The sequence below is a fragment of the Carcharodon carcharias genome, assembly GCF_017639515.1.
Source record: "Carcharodon carcharias isolate sCarCar2 chromosome 27 unlocalized genomic scaffold, sCarCar2.pri SUPER_27_unloc_3, whole genome shotgun sequence".
NCBI lineage: Eukaryota > Metazoa > Chordata > Chondrichthyes > Lamniformes > Lamnidae > Carcharodon > Carcharodon carcharias.
This window is the reverse complement of record NW_024470646.1, coordinates 512,828-530,427: the sequence shown is the minus strand read 5'-3', so window position 1 is coordinate 530,427 and position 17,600 is coordinate 512,828. Positions and strand designations below refer to the sequence as shown.

Here is a 17,600-nt window from a genome sequence, read left to right as displayed (position 1 = left end):
GCTGACCGCTGCCTGCAATCAGGCCTGGAAGGCAATTTCATGCTGGGGTCCTATTCAAGCCTGTGCTGCGTGAAACGTGAGCAGCAGTGCTCAGCACTGCCTGTGCGGGCGGGGGGAGGAGTACAATCTGGGCGAGTGTGACCTTTGTGCATGCACGCGAGAGCGAGCTACATAATCTAACTCAGGCAGAGAGCTGTCTCAGGGAGATGGAATGACTTGAAAAAAATATATTTAAGATTTTATACAGGTTATGAAACATGTCCCCTCATGTCACTCTGTCACATGAGCAGGGATATGTTTTTATTAATAAGATAAAAGCAAAATACTGCAAGATCAGTACTTCTTCAAGGTAGGCGTTCCTGGAAGAGAAGTGGCAGTGAATTAAATAAGATAAGAGCAAAATACTTTGCAAAGAAGCAAAACTCTTGTTTGTCTCTCCAGAGATGCTGTCAGATCTGCTTTGTTTTTCCAGCATTTTCTGTTTTTGTTTCATGCTTTTAATTCAAGTGTAAAATTTGATTTGCTTCAGGCGACCTCGTCCTGCCCATGGATGAGGTTTCCTGAAAAAGGTAAAGGCCGCTTGGCCTTTTCGCCCACCCGCCAACCATTAGCTTCGATGGGCAGCGTAAATTTGAATTTAATTAACTTCTTAGTGGCCTTACAGTCTTCTTAATTGATGGTGAAATATTGCGGGACTGCGCGATGATGTCGGGACGCTCGCCCGCCGAGCGTAATTTTCTGCCCCATGAGCTCCTCACACTTGTTGTTGGAGTTGAGCTTGGAGGAGACGGGGGTGAGGAAGAGCCCTTCAAAAGGAACTAACTTGTGTTTGAGAGATTAAAAACACTTGACACTTGGTGAGTTTAACACAAAGCTGATTTATTTGACTTTTATCCAGAATATTACTCCCTATAACTGACCTGGAGCTTATTAACATCAGCAGAAACAGACCCCAATGAACATGGTTCAGTCCTGGATGTGATTAACTGCAAAATCCAATCAGTGTAGTTACTTGTGAACTCGCTGGTGTCTCTGCAGATGGTATAAGCAAGCGAACCCCTTCCCACACCCAGAACAGGTGAACGGCCTCTCCCCAGTGTGAACTCGCTGGTGTTCAGTGATGTGAGATGATCGTCTGAACCCAGCACCTGAACGGTCTCTCATCAGATTGGCATGTTGATGCATCAGTTCACCAGAACTTTTATACCTCTTCCCGCAGTCTGGGCATGTAAAAGGTCTTTCGTCAGAGTGAACACGTTAATGGGACATCAGATTCCCAGGACTTTTATAGCATTTCCCACAGTCTGGACATTGAAAAGGCCTCTCCCAAGTGTGAACTCACTGGTGTCCAGTGAGATGACATGAACGTCTGAACCCAGTCCCACAGTGAGAGCACCTGAACGGTCTCTCGTCAGTGTGAACACGTTGATGGGACATCAGTTCCTCAGAAAATTTAGAGCACTTCCCACAGTCTGAGCTTTTAAAAGATCTCTTATCAGTGTGAACTCGCTGGTTTATCTGCAGGTTGGATGACTGAGTGAATCCTTTCCCACACTGGGAGCAGGTGAATGGCCTCTCCCCAGTGTGAGTGCGCTGATGATTTTCCAGCTCAAATGGGTATCTGAATCCCTTCCCACATTTCCACGGTGTCTCCCCACTGTGAACAGTGCCTTTTCCTTGCATGTTCAAAATCCAATGATATTTACGTTACGATAAATTGGGCGACTCCGTCAGATCCTGATGTGATGTTTGGTTTCAGTTTCCCGACTGCAAATCCTCCTCTTCTAATACCCTGTGAAATTGAATCAAAACAGAAAAAAGGGAGTGAGAGAGAACCCACAAAAACAGGTTGTGAAATTGAACTGAATGAATCTGGAAATTTGTGGGGCTGGAAATAGGAAAAGGTGACCATGAAAACTGCTGGATTGTCATAAAAACCCAACTGGTTCAAGAATGTCCTTCAGGGAAGGGAACCTGCCACCCGGTCTGGGCCTACAAAGGAGGAGAGGGAGAGAGAGGTGGGAGAGGCAGCGGGTGAAGGTATACCTTCACAACAAGAACTTTGACAAAGTCTCCAGAAATCTCAACCTCCACCACCTAGAAGGGCCAGGATAGCAGGTGTATGTGAACACCATCACCTCCACAATCCCCTCCTCGTCATACACTATCCTGACTTGTCTGGATCAACAGAAATTCCTCCATTTCAATATTGGGAAGACTGAAGCCATTTTCATCAGTCCCCACTACAAAGTCCACTCCCTGATCACCGGCTCCATCCTTCTCCCTGACAACTGAGGCGGAACCAGACTGCTTTAAGACTTTAAGACACTGTACAGATTTAAGACTGAGGCAAGATCAACAGGAGGGGTGTGAGGAAAGGGATTTACACAGTGAGTGGTTGAATGAGCTGGAAATCAATGCTTACAGGCAGAGGCCAATAATATTAAGATCCTGATGAATCGAGTGACTGTCAGATCTTGATGTGATGTTTGGTTTGAGGTTCCCGTTTGCAAATTCTTCCCATTTTACATCCTGTAAAAAGAATATTTTAAAAAATCCATCATTGTCAGCCCAGGATAGAAATTGCGAAGAGACAAACATTTCTCTTGGTTTGAGTTTGCTGTATGTAAATCCTCCCCTTCTAACCCCCTGTAAAAGGAGTTTCCAAAATCCATCCCTCAGTCCAACAGGGAAATTCACAACATTCTCTCCTCCTGCTACTTAGACCAGGATGATCGCGCATGCGCTCTGCTGCACAGCCGCACCCCCGGTCCGAGCAGAGGGGGAGATGCAGCCATTTCCGGTCTGTTCGCTGCAAACGCGGGACCGGTAGTTTCTTATTAAGGCTCTGCGGCCTGTACCAAGTGTTTATGAAACTTCCCTACACACTCCGCTACGCATGCTCAGGCAGGAGACCGCAATGCGCAGGTGCCAAACAAATACCGCAACACGCATGCGTAAATCTCTGGGGCTCTGGATAGGGCACATTCTCCCCCGCTGTGACTGCTGGGTGACAGGTCCGCCATTCGTAGCCGATACTGTTGCATGCAAAATTATTTTTGATAATCCGAGGATGACTGAAGATTTAGGGTCAAGATATAAAATTATTAAATCAATTGAGGCAACAAAGTGCACACGCCTCTACCATACTTCTGTCCTGGCTGTAATATTTAGCAGAAAAAAACCCTACAGTTAGATGTCAATTCACTGGATTCTTAGCAGGTGAGATGAGGAAGTTATCTTTCTTTCCACACACTGAACATTTAAACTCTGCCTTGCCTGTAAGAATGTTCCTAATATGGCTTAAATCTTTTGAACTTTTAAAGCCCCTGGTGACTGGTGACCAAACTTTGCACACATGAACTACCTGAATTTTCTCCATCAGATGTGACTGCTGCTGTGTTAACTAATCAGATGATCGAGTGAATCATTTCCACATTCAGCTGGTGAATGATGTTTTCACTGTGTGACTTTACCCAGAAGTGAGCAGCTCAGACTTGCATCTCAAATCCTTTTGGAAATGTGTTCTACATTCTCATCCAAAGAAAAGAGATAATTGATGCTGTAAATCTGAAATAAAAACAGAACATTTTGGAATTCTAAACAGCCTAAACATCAGTGGAGAGAGACATATTTTTCCTTTTAGGCCTGTGACTTTTCAGCAGAACTGTACTGAGTCAGTGCACAGACCTGAAAACATAACCCTGGCTTTCAATCTACAGAAATTCCTAGATATGCCAAGTATTTCTATCATGTTCAGCCTTTAACTCTCGGCAAAGCCGTTGCTTCTGAAATGGACGTTGGATTTATTGGTGACTAAGTTAGATTCATTCTTGTCTATCTGCAAGTGGAAACATCTTCCAACCCCTTTTCTAATATTAATAGCTTTGATCAGGTCATCCCTCACCCTGTTTTCCTGAGAAAACGTGTTTCACCTGTTCAATCATTCTTGAATGTTGAACTTTTAAGTTCTGGCTCACTCCAGTAAATCTTTCTTGCACCTTTTACAGGGATTCTGGATTAACATAATTAGTTGCATCAAGCAACTAATTGACCTGGGAGCTTGACGGGCAAAGTGAGCTGGAGGTGAGGCAGGGACAGAAGCAGAAACAGCTGCAGCATCGAAGTGTTTAGAATTTGATCTGTGTCAGTTATCTTCAGTGATGAATTTCTGCCATGTGTTCCCTTGTCAGTTTCACAGGAGCTGCAGTGAAGAGGTTGGTGGGTTTTGGAAATTGAAAGTTGTACATGAGCAGCTTGAACAGCAGGTCGAACACGTGCCAGCTCAAATTCTATTGTAGGCGTTTGTGTGAAGTGTTTCATTTTAACAGGAAGGACGAGGAGGGGCAGGATCGATATAAAATGCTGTGGGGAAAAATGTGGGATTATGAAATTAGTTATATTGCTCTTTCAGACAGGATGGGCCGAATTTACTCCTTTTCTGCTGTGGGAATTTATGAGTTTATGCCAACAACATTAAACTGTGCAGAGGGCCAGTCGTCATGGCCGAATGGTTAAGGCGTTGGAGTCCAAATCCACTGGGGTTTTCCGCTTCCCATTTTCCCTGGTTTTAACTCTCTGTCTACAGAGTTTATGATCAGTTACATTGAATCTAATCCATCCAAACACTCGAGAGTTTTCGTATTTCTGTTCATTCACGAAAACAGTCACGAAACTTGCACTGGGAAATAGAACAAAAACAGAACCAGGCTGGGGTCATTCTTGCTTCCCTAAAGGGCTTTCGTGAACCAGATGGGTTCTTATAACATTCGACTTTCAATTACAGGTAGGAATCCAACCCTGGCCCCCAAAGGATTACCCTGTATCTCTGGATTACTAGCCCAGTGACAATACCGCTAAGCCACCACCTCCCTGAGTCTTCATTCTTTCTCAAAATAAAATTCAGCAAAATAATAACAGTTTTAAAAAAATGTTTCTTCTGGTAGCGGCTGATTGGAGAGTGTTGGGCTGGAAAATTTCTGCATTTTCCTGTCTCACTCACTGTGGAGCTGAGTAAGAGAGAAAAATGGATGCGTTTGTTTGAATCCAATAACTTCATAGATTTCTATTGGGCCATTTGGAGGTACAGGATCATTTATTTTCTTTAAATTGAATATTCAGAATATACTTTGAAATGAATGTTCAGAAATGAAGATTGGTGCGGGAACTCAGAGGGTAAAAGTCGAGCTTGCAACATTGGGCGATATTTTTCTGTACTTTCAGAGCCACAGAGCCAGCCAGACCTGTGTGGTAATGAATGTTGATGGGGAGAAAACGACAACAGGTTCACCCCTGGGTGGCCTCAAACCACCGATTTTTTCAGTTCACAGCTCAATGAACTGATCAATTGTTCAACAGAGACTGATGAAAGTTCACTCTTCGAGATACCCTAAAGCAGGGGGTCAGTGAGTTAAAACTTCAGATTGCTGCTACCAGAATAACAATTGTTCTCTATCAGTTTCATTCTCCCAAAATTAAATTTGGGACATTCATCGTGGATACATGGAAACCGCCTGATCCCACTTACTGCAGACACCTCCATGTCACTGGGAACCAGCTCTCCTACAACTGTTGCCCTCTCCCTTTGAACCTTTCGGTGTTTTGTCTGTTACCAAATATTCTGATTGCCCTGAAGCCGATAATTCAAAAGGGGTTTCTCTGTTACACAGCGAGTGGCTAGGATCTGGAATGCAATACCTGAGAGTGTGGGGGAGGCAGATTTAATCGGGGATTTCAAAAGAGGACTGGGCAGAAAATCCAGGTCTCCAGGAAAAAGGCAGGGGACTGGGACCAGGCGAGTTAGTTTCCAGAAGCGTAAGAGGTCTCCCTTTTCAGATGGAGATGAGAAGTTTTTTTTTGCTCTCGGGGGTTCGTTAGTCTGTGAAATTATTTTTCCCAGAAAGCATTGGAGGCTGGATCATTGAATTTATTCAAGGCAGACTTCGACAGATTTTTGATAGACAAGGGAGTCAAGGTTTATGGCAGCAGACAGGAAATTGGAGTTGAGCCCACAACCAGATCAGCCATGATCTTATTGAACAGAAGAACAGACTCAAAGGGCTGAATGGCCTGGTCCTGCTCCTGTTCCTGAGCCCTATGTTGCTATGACATGGGCTGAATGGCCTCTATCTGTGGGGTAACTTTGGACCTGATACTATGAGGGGCTCGGGGGTAAAATGGACTATCTTGCCCCTATTGGTTATGTTGGTTATGTTGTAATTCAGTGCCAACACCAATCAAGGCAATGGTTAGTGTGCATTGAGTGGAGATAGCATGGTCGAGCAGTCTCAGGGGGTTGGTTTTAGACTCCAGTTTTCAATCGAGAAGTAATGCACATTTATATTAATCATTCTCATGACATTTATAAGCACTGAACCCTAACCACCAGACCCCCAGACTTGCAACTTTACAGCCCGGCTTATCCATGCTATCTGTGCCTTTTATTTTCATTTCACATCTCTTTCACCAGGGACAGTTTTCTCCTACAAAAGGATATGTTTATATAGGACACAAATGGCTTCTTCACCCAATGACAACAGCGATTGCTGTTAGCTGGAGCAGGGTTCATTGTTACACAGTCCCGGGTTGTCATTGGGTCCTTAAGTGACAAAAAAGGACAGAAATCAACAACTCTCCTGTTACCCGGCAAAGAGCAAGTGTAATCCAGTTGTGAGACACTGAATTCAACAACAAGGAGCAACACAGCTTTTCCTTTTATTTAAATGAGCAAATTTCAATAATGCTTCTGCCTGGTTTCAAACGAGGGACCTTTTGCACCTAAGGTGAATGTGATAACCACTACACTACAGAAACTCCATTAATAAGGAGCCCAGTACACCTGACTACAATGCAGTTCCGCAGCAGCACTTTGGGTCTTTGTTTTGAAGAAATAGAATTCGGCTGTTCTCATTAGGAATGCTGGAGACAGACTGATCAACAATGTCAACATCAAATGGCACAACATGTTGGAAGGTCATTAGCTCATCTCTTCTGTGACAGCTTCTTTTTTTCCATCAGCCTCAGTTTTCTCTATTTCAAGTAACTGTCCAATTCACTTTTGAAGGAGGAGTTTCTGCAGAATCCATGCACAGTTTCCCTTAATTAACAAAGTTTTCCTGACCCAATAACATGAAGATTTGGACTTGGGTTTCATCCAGTCTCTGGAGGAGTGGATCCAAATCCCAGCGCTGCCACAGTTTAAGTCACATTCCCACTTTGGGGAACTTTAGGAATTCCCTTTCGGAGAACAAGAGGGGACTCTAGTTTAATATAGGGCGGGTTGTGGTCCTTTATTTTGTTTGGAAAAACGCAGAGAGGCCATGCAAATATAAATTGTTGTGGGGGAAAGGCAGGTGTGTGGAATTGGTTGAGTTGCTCTTCCAGAGAGCCAGCACAGACACGATGGGCCAATTGACTTATTTTCCAGCCATTTCTGATTTGACAGGAACACATTTGAGCTCTGGAGCTGCTGTTAGTCACGGTTAAATGTTTAAGGTGATGGATTTGAAATCCATTGGTGTTTCCCCCTGTAGGTTTGAATCCTGCTGACTACAGTCCACATTATTCCTCATTTAACCAGGTGCCACCAACCTCATCCCTGCGGCTCCTGTGAAACTGACAAGGTGACACATGGCAGAAATTCATCACTGAAAGTAACTGACACACATCAAATTCTGCCACTTTCATGTCGCATCTTTTAACTTCCTGTTCTCCCTCTCAGACATTTTCAGGTCTATCAAATGTCATCCACCTGGGAGTTCAGCCTCTGCCTCGTTTTACTGAATATGGTCCATTTTCACCCTGCTTTAAGTTAGCAGGTGGCTCCATAGCTCAGTTGATGCTCTGCTGGTCTTGTAACTCAGGGGTTGTGAGTTCAATCTTTGTTGGAGCCTATGGATAACCTTCAGCTGAGATTACAAAGTTAGGTGGAAAGCTGAGAGACCGCAGAACAATATAGGAGAAACAGTTTGCTTTTAAGTGAAAATTCACCGGATGCTGGAAGTCTGTATAAAAAACAGAAAATGCTGTAAAAGCTCACCATCTGACAGCGTCCACCTGCCAACCAATCAGCACTCTTCTCTTACAATATAAAGTTGTTGCTTCCCCTGACATTGGTATTCTAGCGATTGTCCTGATAAGAGCAAGACAAAAAGCTTTGACAAAACATCTTTTTCAGCAATATACTTAATGGTAGTGTTGCAAAGAGTGTGCAGGGACAAGGGGATCTGGGGGAAGAAGTGCACAGATGTTTGGTGGTGACACGAAACATAGAGAGAGTAGTTAGCAAAAGAAATGGGATCTTGGGCTTCATAAACAGATACATGATGTATAAAAGCAGGGAAAATAGGCTAAACATTTATAGAGCTCTGGTTATGTCACAACAAGAGTATTGCATCCAGTTCTAGTCTCCATACTTTAGGAAAGATGTGAGGGTCCTTGAGAAGGTGCAGGAGGCACTTGCCTGAATGGTTCCAGGAAAAAGGGAATTGGGTTACAAAGTTAGATTGGAGAAGCTGGAGTTCTTCTTGGAGTTACGGAGTAGAGGGGAGATTTGATAGAGGTGGACAAGGTTTTGATAGGTTTAGGTAAGGTGGATACAGAAAAAGTTGTTTCATTAGATGATGGTACAAGGATTAGGGGACACAGATTCATGATTATGGAAAATAGGTACAGGGTAAATGCAGGGAAAAGCTTTTAAGACAATGAGCGGTAATAACCCAGAACTCACTGTCTATGAGGGATGGAAGCTGACATGATCAAAGATTTAAAAAGGAAATTGGTTTGGCACTTGAGGGAAATAAAATTGCAGGGCTTTGGGATAGAGTAGGGGAATGTAACAGACAGGATTGCTCTAGAGAGCTGGCATGGACTCGATAGGCTGAATGCCCTCTTTCAGTGCTATAATTAGTGGGTCAGGTGCAGTCTAGCCAGGAGTTTGAATATCTCAGTGCTTTTCCAGTCACACTGATATTTAAAATCTTTTCTCATAAACAGAACAGGCAAAATCTTTTTCCTCCCACAGTCAAAGGCTGATGATATTCAGGTTCTGAAGAATCAATTGACTGCATCTGGTCTTGATGTGCTGTTTGGCTTGAGTTTCCCCATCTGCAAAGCCTTCCCATTGAATATGCTGTAAAAAGGAGATTATTAAAAAATCCATCACTGTTCGTCCAGGATAGAAACTGAGGAGAGACAAACATTTCTCTTGGTTTTAGTTTGCTGTGTGTAAATCCTCCCCTTCTAACCCCCTGGAAAAGGAGTTTCCAAACACTCAGTGTAAACTCAGCTCCGGGAGTTTTTAATCCACGTTTGGAGTCGTACACCGGGTGTTTGTGAACCCTCCCAATCCACCCTCCGACTCTATTCCTCTCCTGCACTCGGCTCTTTTTCTTCCTCTGGACTTTCTATCTGACTGCTTTCAGCCCCAGCCAGAACCCGCACTGCCCATCTCACTTCCAGTTGGCTCCCCTCCTCATTCACTCCGATTCGCTGGAGGAACAGCTCTTCATCTTCCGACTAGTCACTTTACAGCCTTCTGGACTGAATATTGAGTTCAACAATTTTAGATCATGAACTCTCTTCTCCATCCCCACCCCCTTTCTGACCCCTCTTTATTCCAGTAATTTATATATATTTTTCTTTTCCCACCTATTTTCTTTACTTTTAAATTATTTCCATCCATTGTTTTATCTCTCCGCCCCCAACACACACACCTTAAACCAGCTTATAATTCAACTCTTTCTTGGACTCGAACTCAAGTTCTGTCGAAGGGTCATAAGGACTCGAAACATCAACTCTTTTCTTCTCTGCTGATGCTGCCAGACCTGCTGAGTTTTTCCAGGTAATTCTGTTTTTGCTTTTGTTTTGGATTTCCAGCATCCGCAATTTTTTTGTTTTTATCTTAGTAAGGGGCACCGTCCAACAGGGCGCATGCGTGGGCGCCATGTTTACAGAGGCTGCAGACCCGGATGAATGACCCGCAGGAGGGACAATGAATCAGAGATGGAGATGGTGTGAAATCAATGGGTTGTTGTAAAACAGGAGATCAGGGTCACAGTCAGAAGCAACAACAACTTCTATTAACATCATAAATCATCCCAGTGAGCTTCACAGGGAAATTATAAAACAAAGTATGACATCCAGACAAAGAAGGAGATATGAGGACAGGTGACCAAAAGCTTGGGCAAAGAGTTTTAAGGAGAGTCTTAAACAGTCACTTGGATGGACAGAACTTGAGCATGACTGAAAAAGGAGACATGTTATCGAAGATTTTCATTCATCAGGACACAGACACAAATATCAAATTTCAAAGGGAACAGTAATTTCTACTGCTTGAGAAAAAGGTGCTGATTGGTTGGCTAGTCAGTTGCCATGGAGACGACAGCAGGGAGCTATTGTCCTCTATGCTTTTGTTTAATTCAATAACAGGCACCGAGCCTGGACATGTTCCTAATGCTTGCAGAGGACAAGGCCATGGAGGGATTTCAAAACAATGATGAGAATTATAAAATCCTTTCAAATGAAGCAGCATTTCACTTGCACTTCCCTCAATTTAATCTCCTGCATTTGTTGCTCTCCATGCGGTTTCCTCTACTTTGGAGAGACCAAACACAGACTGGGTGACCAATTTGCAGAACACCTTCGGTCTGTCTGCAAGCATGACCCAGACCTCCGTGTCACTTGCCATTTCAACACTCCACCCTGCTCTCATGCACACATGTCCGTCCTTGGCCTGCTGCAATGTTCCAGTGAAGTTCAGCGCAAACTGGAGGAACAGCACCTCATCATCCAACTAGGTACTTTACAGCCTACCGGACTGAATATTGAGTTCAACAGTTTTAGATCACGAACTCTCTCCTCCATCCCCACCCCTTTTTTTCCAATAATTTATATGGATTTTTCTTTTCCCACCTATTTCCATTATTTTTAAATGTATTTCTATCCATTGTTTTCTCTCAACCTTTTAGCCTATTTCGATTCCTTCATCCCACGCCCATTTGGGCTATCTGTACCTTGTTTGTCGTACTTTTTACCCTTAATTAGCACATTCCTTAGATAATATCACCACCTTCAACACCTCTTTGTCCTTTTGTCTGTGACATCTTTTGGTTATCTCCACCTATCACTGACCCTCTATCCAGCTCTACTTGTCCCACCCCCCCCTTAAACCAGCTTATCTTTCACCTCTCTTCTATTTTTACTTACTTCTGTTGAAGAGTCATACACACTCGAAACGTTAACTGTGTTGCTCTCCGCAAATTCTGCCAGATCTGCTGAGTTTTTCCAGGTATTTTTATTTTTATTTTTGTTTTGGATTTCCAGCATCCACAGTTTTTTGCTTTTATAAAATCTAATTGTTGCTTGACCAGAAGACAATGAAGGTCAGGAAGCAGACAGGTGTGAAGGGAATAATGGGCCTCGCTGTGAGTGAAGACACAGACAGCAGACAAGTTTACAGAGGGTAGAATGTGGAAGACCAGCCAGGAGTGTGTTGAAATAGTCGAGTGTGGAGGTAACAATGGCAGCGATGAGGGTTTCAGCAGCAGATGCACTGAGACAGGGTGAAGTCGGGTGATATTATGAAGGTGCAAACAGGCGATCTTATGATGGCACAGATATGAGGTCAGAAACTCATCTCGAGATCAAATGTAACACAAAGGTTGTGAACAGACTGGTTTAATCTCAGACTGTTCCCAGGGAGAGGGATGGAGTTGGTTAAAAAGGGAATGGAGATTGGAGCAGGGACGGAAAACAGTGTGTTCAGTCTTCTCAGTGTTTAACTGGGGTTAATTAATCATCAGGAACAGAAGCAGCAACCAGAATGGGCCATGAGAATGATCCTAGGTTTAACTTAGAGAGGGAGAGAAGGAAGGAAGGAAACCCTGGGAGGTTTGGAGAAACCACCTTCATGGTCGCTCATTAAACCACCACACAGTAAGTTTTGGACACAAGGTTAACGTCTGCTATTCAGTATGGTCGGTCGAGGGTTTCAGATTAATGTTTTGTCACGAGTAATGACTGAAATGAATGATCAAACATATTGTTATCTCCATTTGTTGAAATTTGTTAAAAAGATACAGAAATAATTGTCCAAAACTCTGTTTGGATTTCAACACAGGGAGGAGGGAGAGTGTGGGACAGGGATTTGCTGCTTTGGGGGAACAACAGAGGAAAACATGTTCCATGGCAGCTAGAATTGTCTGTTCTGAATTTCTATCCTGTGCTTACAGTGATGACTTGTAAACTCCTTTTACAGGGTTTAAGAAGGGGACACCTTGCAGATGGGAAGTTCAAACCAAACATCACATCAAGATCTGACAGAGTCACTCAGATCATCAGGACCTGAGTACAGTCGACCTTTGAATGTGGAAGGAGAAACGTTTGTCTGCTCTGTCTGTGGGAAAGTTTTCAAACATTAGTGTGACTCGAAAAGCACTGAGACAGAGACACACCTAAGTGAGAGTGTTCCAGTGGAAAGAGCTTTAAACAGTTACACAGCCTGAAAAAACAAATCAAACCATTCACAGCAGGGAGAAACTGGAAACGTGATCTCTGTGTGGACAAGGCTTTAACTGATCATCAAACCTGCAGAGATATAGGCACAACCATAGAGAAACCGTGGAAATGTAAGGACTGTGGGAAAGGATTTAATTACCCATCCTAGCTGGAAAATCACTGACACACCAGCGGGTTCACACGGGAGAGAGGCCTTTCACCTGCTCCGAGTGTGGGAAGGATTTCACCCAGTCATCCCACCTGCTGACTCATCAGCGGTTTCACGCTGGAGAGATACCATTTACCTGCTCTGAGTGTAGGAAGGGATTCCCACACTTATCAAACCTGCGAACACACTAGCGAGTTCACACTGGGGAAAGACCATTCACCTGCTCCGAGTGTGGGAAGGGATTCATTAGATTGTCTGACCTGCTGAAGCACCAGCGAATTCACACCGAGGAGAGGCCGTTCAGCTGTACTTTCTGTGGAAAGAGATTCAGGTCTTCAACCGACCACAAAGTGCACCAGCGAGTTCACACTGGGGCCAGGCCATTCACCTGCTCCGAGTGTGGGAAGGGATTCACTCAGTCATCCCACCTGCTGAAACACCAGCGAGTTCATAAGTGACTGTAGGGATTGGATTCTGCTGTCATTGCTTCTGTTAATCACATCCAGGACTGAACCATGTTCATTCTGACAGTTGGGGTTGTTTCTGATGTTAACAGTGCTTGTAACTGGCCTGGAGTTTAATATCTTGTATCTATAACTGATTGTGTTCTTGGGGTTGCAGTCTCTCTTTAAGAACCGTTGTCTCTGATCTTTCCCCATAATTCAGGAACTCTCGTCAGAAATTAGGTTACAACAAGATTCTGAACTTTTACTTCGATCCTAAATTGATCTTTGGTCTAAACTCTACAATTCAGCGTCTGAGACGTTCCACTGATTAACATCTCCAATTAGAAAGTGCTGATTAATCCTTGCTGACAATTCTTACTGACTTGCACATTACTCACAGTGACACCTCCATTATCCAGCAGAAAGAAGGGGAATGGGAATTAGTGGAGAATCGAGAGTTCCCAAATGTTATCCCGTTCGCACATGGTACAGAAATCCCCTCGGCATGGGAATGGAGACAAGTTCAGTCCAATAAGAAATCGCTGTCTAATAACCTTATAAAATTTTCAAAAGTGTTTAGAATATTACAGAAATAGCTCTCTCTCTCTTATGAAGAAAGTTTCCATAGCAGCTTGCTGGCTGACAAACACAGGACAGGCCTGTTATCTCTGCCAGGGATATTTTCTAGCACAGGCCCCGAAGCAAGATATTTCTAACACTGATACAATTGGAACTCATGACCCATCCGTAAAGCAACTGTCTGTGTAAAGGTTAAAACAGGCTTTCAAAAGCACAGAGATTTTGAAGTGATCCATACTGGCTTCAGCACAACACCCACACTCTGGCTCACACCAGTTAACCGTTCAGAGGAGACTGTCACCACCAGCTACAGAGACCAGCACTGGCTCTGTATCATCCATCCATTGTCCTCTGGGACCAGTAAACTGTTCTCACCCGTCACAGGTCATGTGTTTTTCCCACCTATTTAGTTTACGCATCATATTTAAACTGTTGCTTCTGAATAAACTACTTTCAAATCGCTTCTGAGCTCAGCCCCCTTTTTGGGTAATCTGTGACTCCTGAACCTAAATCTTACCAGCCTGAATAAAGAGGGCAATTCTCATCGCCAGATTATGGAAAAAGATTTACAGTCAGTGGATGGGGCCCAGAGTAGATTTAGTTTATGTTTAGTTAAAAAGAGCACAATGTGTGGGTGTATTCTTTTAATTTTTGGAAAGGACAGGGCCCTGTGTGGGCCTATATGTAGCTTCTAGCATGTGTAAGTGAGCCACAGTGGGAGCCCGATTGATAATCTTAAATTAGTTGTTCAAGTAATTCTTAGCACAATCAGGATTGTTTAGTGAGTGTTGTCCAATTGTGGAGTCACATCTAATATTATTTAAGGGGAACTTAGAGAAACACAAGAAGGAGAAGGGAATAGGTGGTTACAATAGTAAGTTTAGATGAGGAAAGATGAGAGCAGGCTCTAGTGGAGCATTAACACCAGAATGGACTGGTTGGGTTCAATGGCCTGTTTCTATGTTGTGTATTCTATGTAATTGCACTCCTGAAGGGTCTGGTTCTAACATTTAGACTACACCACCTATTCCTAGACTGCCTAGCCAGCGGAAATAATTTATATTTACCTCTGTTTCCCTTAACATGCACGTTTCTTCTATTAGTCACATGCAGAACTGATCCAGTTTTACTGATAATAATCCCTATAACTGGGCTGGAGGTTAATATCTTCATTCCTGTTATATAAATCAGCTTTGTTTCAAGCACACAGTATGCTGAGTCCTTGATTCCTCCAGGATAAAAGGAGATTAATTGATATCCTGTTACCGACTGCTCCATTTTGGGATCTTATATCCTTTCTAACTCTTGATTATTTCAGTTCTCAGACCTTTTGTTACTCTCATGGACAAGTCCCAGCTCCCCATGCCTCCCAGAGAACCTCTCTTCACCTTGGGATCCATGGATAATGTCGGCATTAAAAACATATGTTGGAAATGATAATCCATACTTTTCCAAGTATTGATTCAGCCCAGGATTATTGTCTCCAACCTTTCCCCACCACTGATGTGAAACTGATTGTCCTGGAATTGCTGTGTTTTTGAACAGGGGTGTAACATTTACAATCTGTCAGTGCTTTGACACCACTACGATATAAGGAAGATTGGAAGATTGTGACCAGAGCCTCCACAAGTTCCATCTGAAGGATGCTGTCTCTGACAGTGCAGCAGTCCCTCAGTGTCACCCTGGAGTGTCAGCCTAGATAATGTGCTCAGGTTTATTAATATTTCCTCTTGTTATTGATGTGGATCATGAAGAAACAATGGACTCTTATGTTGTCATCCAGTCCCAGTGTGATGATGTCTTGAAGACAATTAAATACCAGCGGAGCCTTAGTGGTGAAAACAGTTTTGTTCGAGATGGCAGCAAGTCCATTACTGATAGATCAGCAAATGGAATTAATGGGAAAGAAAGTGAGACAGCTCATCAACATCAGGAATAGTGTTGTGAATTATGAAGATGAGCAACATCTACAGTACTTGCTATACACCATGTAACATGTGTCCCTGGACATTGGGGCAGCAATGAACAATCTCAGGGGAATATTGGATACTGAGTCAAAACAACATGATATTCTTTCTTCATGTGGCCTGTTTTAGAATTCTCTTCACCAACCAGACCATCCACCCAGAGGGGAATTAGCATCCTCCGGAATTCCATGTGGAATTTATAGGCTGTAATTATCCCAGGATGTTCTTCTGAAATTTACACGACATCTCACTGGGGCTGATTACCCAGGATGGCAATGGACTGCTCAATCTTAATATTTTGTTATTTCCTCTGTCCGAAATGTTGTTCAATATTGATTTAACTTTCAGAGAAAGGGGTGGAATTGGATGGTCAGAACTGTCTGCAGTCCCCGGAGAGTAATGCTTACCTGAATTTCTCGACCATTGCAGTTCTTATAGGCGCCAAGACTTTATCCCCAGTGTTAATCAGGTTGGTTGGCGTTGTCCACAGGATAAGATAGGACGTGTTCCCATGTGTGTCTGTTTGTGTTTAGGTAAGTTTGTCTGTGTGTATGAGGCTGTGTATGTGTGCCTTTGGGGGATGTCTGTGTACGTGTGTCTTTTAGTGTGTACGTGTACAGGTGCATGTTTGGAGTGGACGTCCATATGTACGTGTCAGTGTGTGTGGATGTTTGTATGTGTGTGTGAATGTGTGTGGGAGAGAGAGAGTTAGTATGTGAGCCTCTGTGCTGCTTCTCGTTCGCTGTAACACAACCATTTCTCTCCCAGCAAGACAATGTGGCTGTTGTGAATCCCATCGAGTGATGTGAATGGTACCATTCAGAGATTCTTCATCCAGGGTAAAACCACAGGCTGACTGTGTGCTGTGTAAAACCTGAAACCCACACAACCAGGCCCCACTTCTCTTGCCACAACATGAAGTGTCTGCTGCTTTCCAGATCCATTCCTTTTCCTTCATTTTACCCTTGCATAGTTCACAAATTCCATTGTAAATCATCTTCAAACACATCTGTGGCCTCCAGTAAAAACACTTCCATCGGTTTCACACCAAGAGATAACAAGCCCCCCAGGATTTCCTCCTTGTTTCTCTTGATTTCTAATAAGTTAAGCCGAATATCAGTCTGAAGGCGCATCTTGGTTTCTGGTTCACCTCTTGCTGATTAAAGGGGCTATTAAAGGACAAGCTGTCTTTGATATGGAGTATGAATAGATATTTGTTTGTTTTTATGAGTTTAACCAATTGAGATTCAATGGCCAATTGATCGACGGCAGATGTGGCTTGGCTGGAGGACTGAGTGGGAATAGCTGGTCCTCCAACCAATCAGAGTGAACGAGGGGCGGGGCTGAGCCCAGATCTCCCTCATTGGCTTAAGCTCTGCATCAGTCTGAAAGCTGATTTCTCTCAAACTCCAGGAGAAAACTGGACCTTTCTGTTTGTGACTTTAAACAGATGAAACCCTGTGGGTGTGGAGCAGATATTTCAGCATCGATTACTGAAATGAGTTCATTAGAGCAGAGAGCGGAATTATTTAAGGATTTAACACAGTGTAGTGAGAAAGGAAATAGAGTGGATGTTGTGTGGGTGGATTGTGAAAGGCGTTTGATAAGGTGCTGGACAGGAGGTTTATCGATAAAATTAAAGCTCACGGTATTAAAGGGAGTGGGGCAGTGTGGAGAGGAAAATGGGAAAAGGGTAGGAAAAGAGGAATGGTGGTTAATGGATGTTCTTCAGACTGAAGGGATGTAAACAGTAGCTGAAGAAAGAAAACCATTAACAATATCAGCAAATATAGGGAAGTTTGGTGATCAGTGCCCCCAGCGACAGTGTTGGGACCATTGCTTCTCACAATAAAGTGAGTGTCTGAATGAATAAAGACAGGTGAGAAAAATCTTTTACAGCACCAATAAAACATTGGGGGGTGGTGGTGGAGGCAATAATATAAT

General features: G+C 43.4%; 1 long non-coding RNA gene across 1 annotated transcript; it reads right to left on the bottom strand.

Annotated features, from left to right (window-relative positions):
- Window positions 1-2,464: 2,464 nt before the first annotated feature.
- LOC121273928 lies at window positions 2,465-13,254 on the bottom strand. The gene is made up of 3 exons (XR_005942128.1): window positions 12,925-13,254; window positions 3,368-3,570; window positions 2,465-2,532 (listed from the first exon to the last, which is right to left on the bottom strand). It is a non-coding gene; the product is annotated as an uncharacterized LOC121273928 (long non-coding RNA).
- Window positions 13,255-17,600: the final 4,346 nt, after the last annotated feature.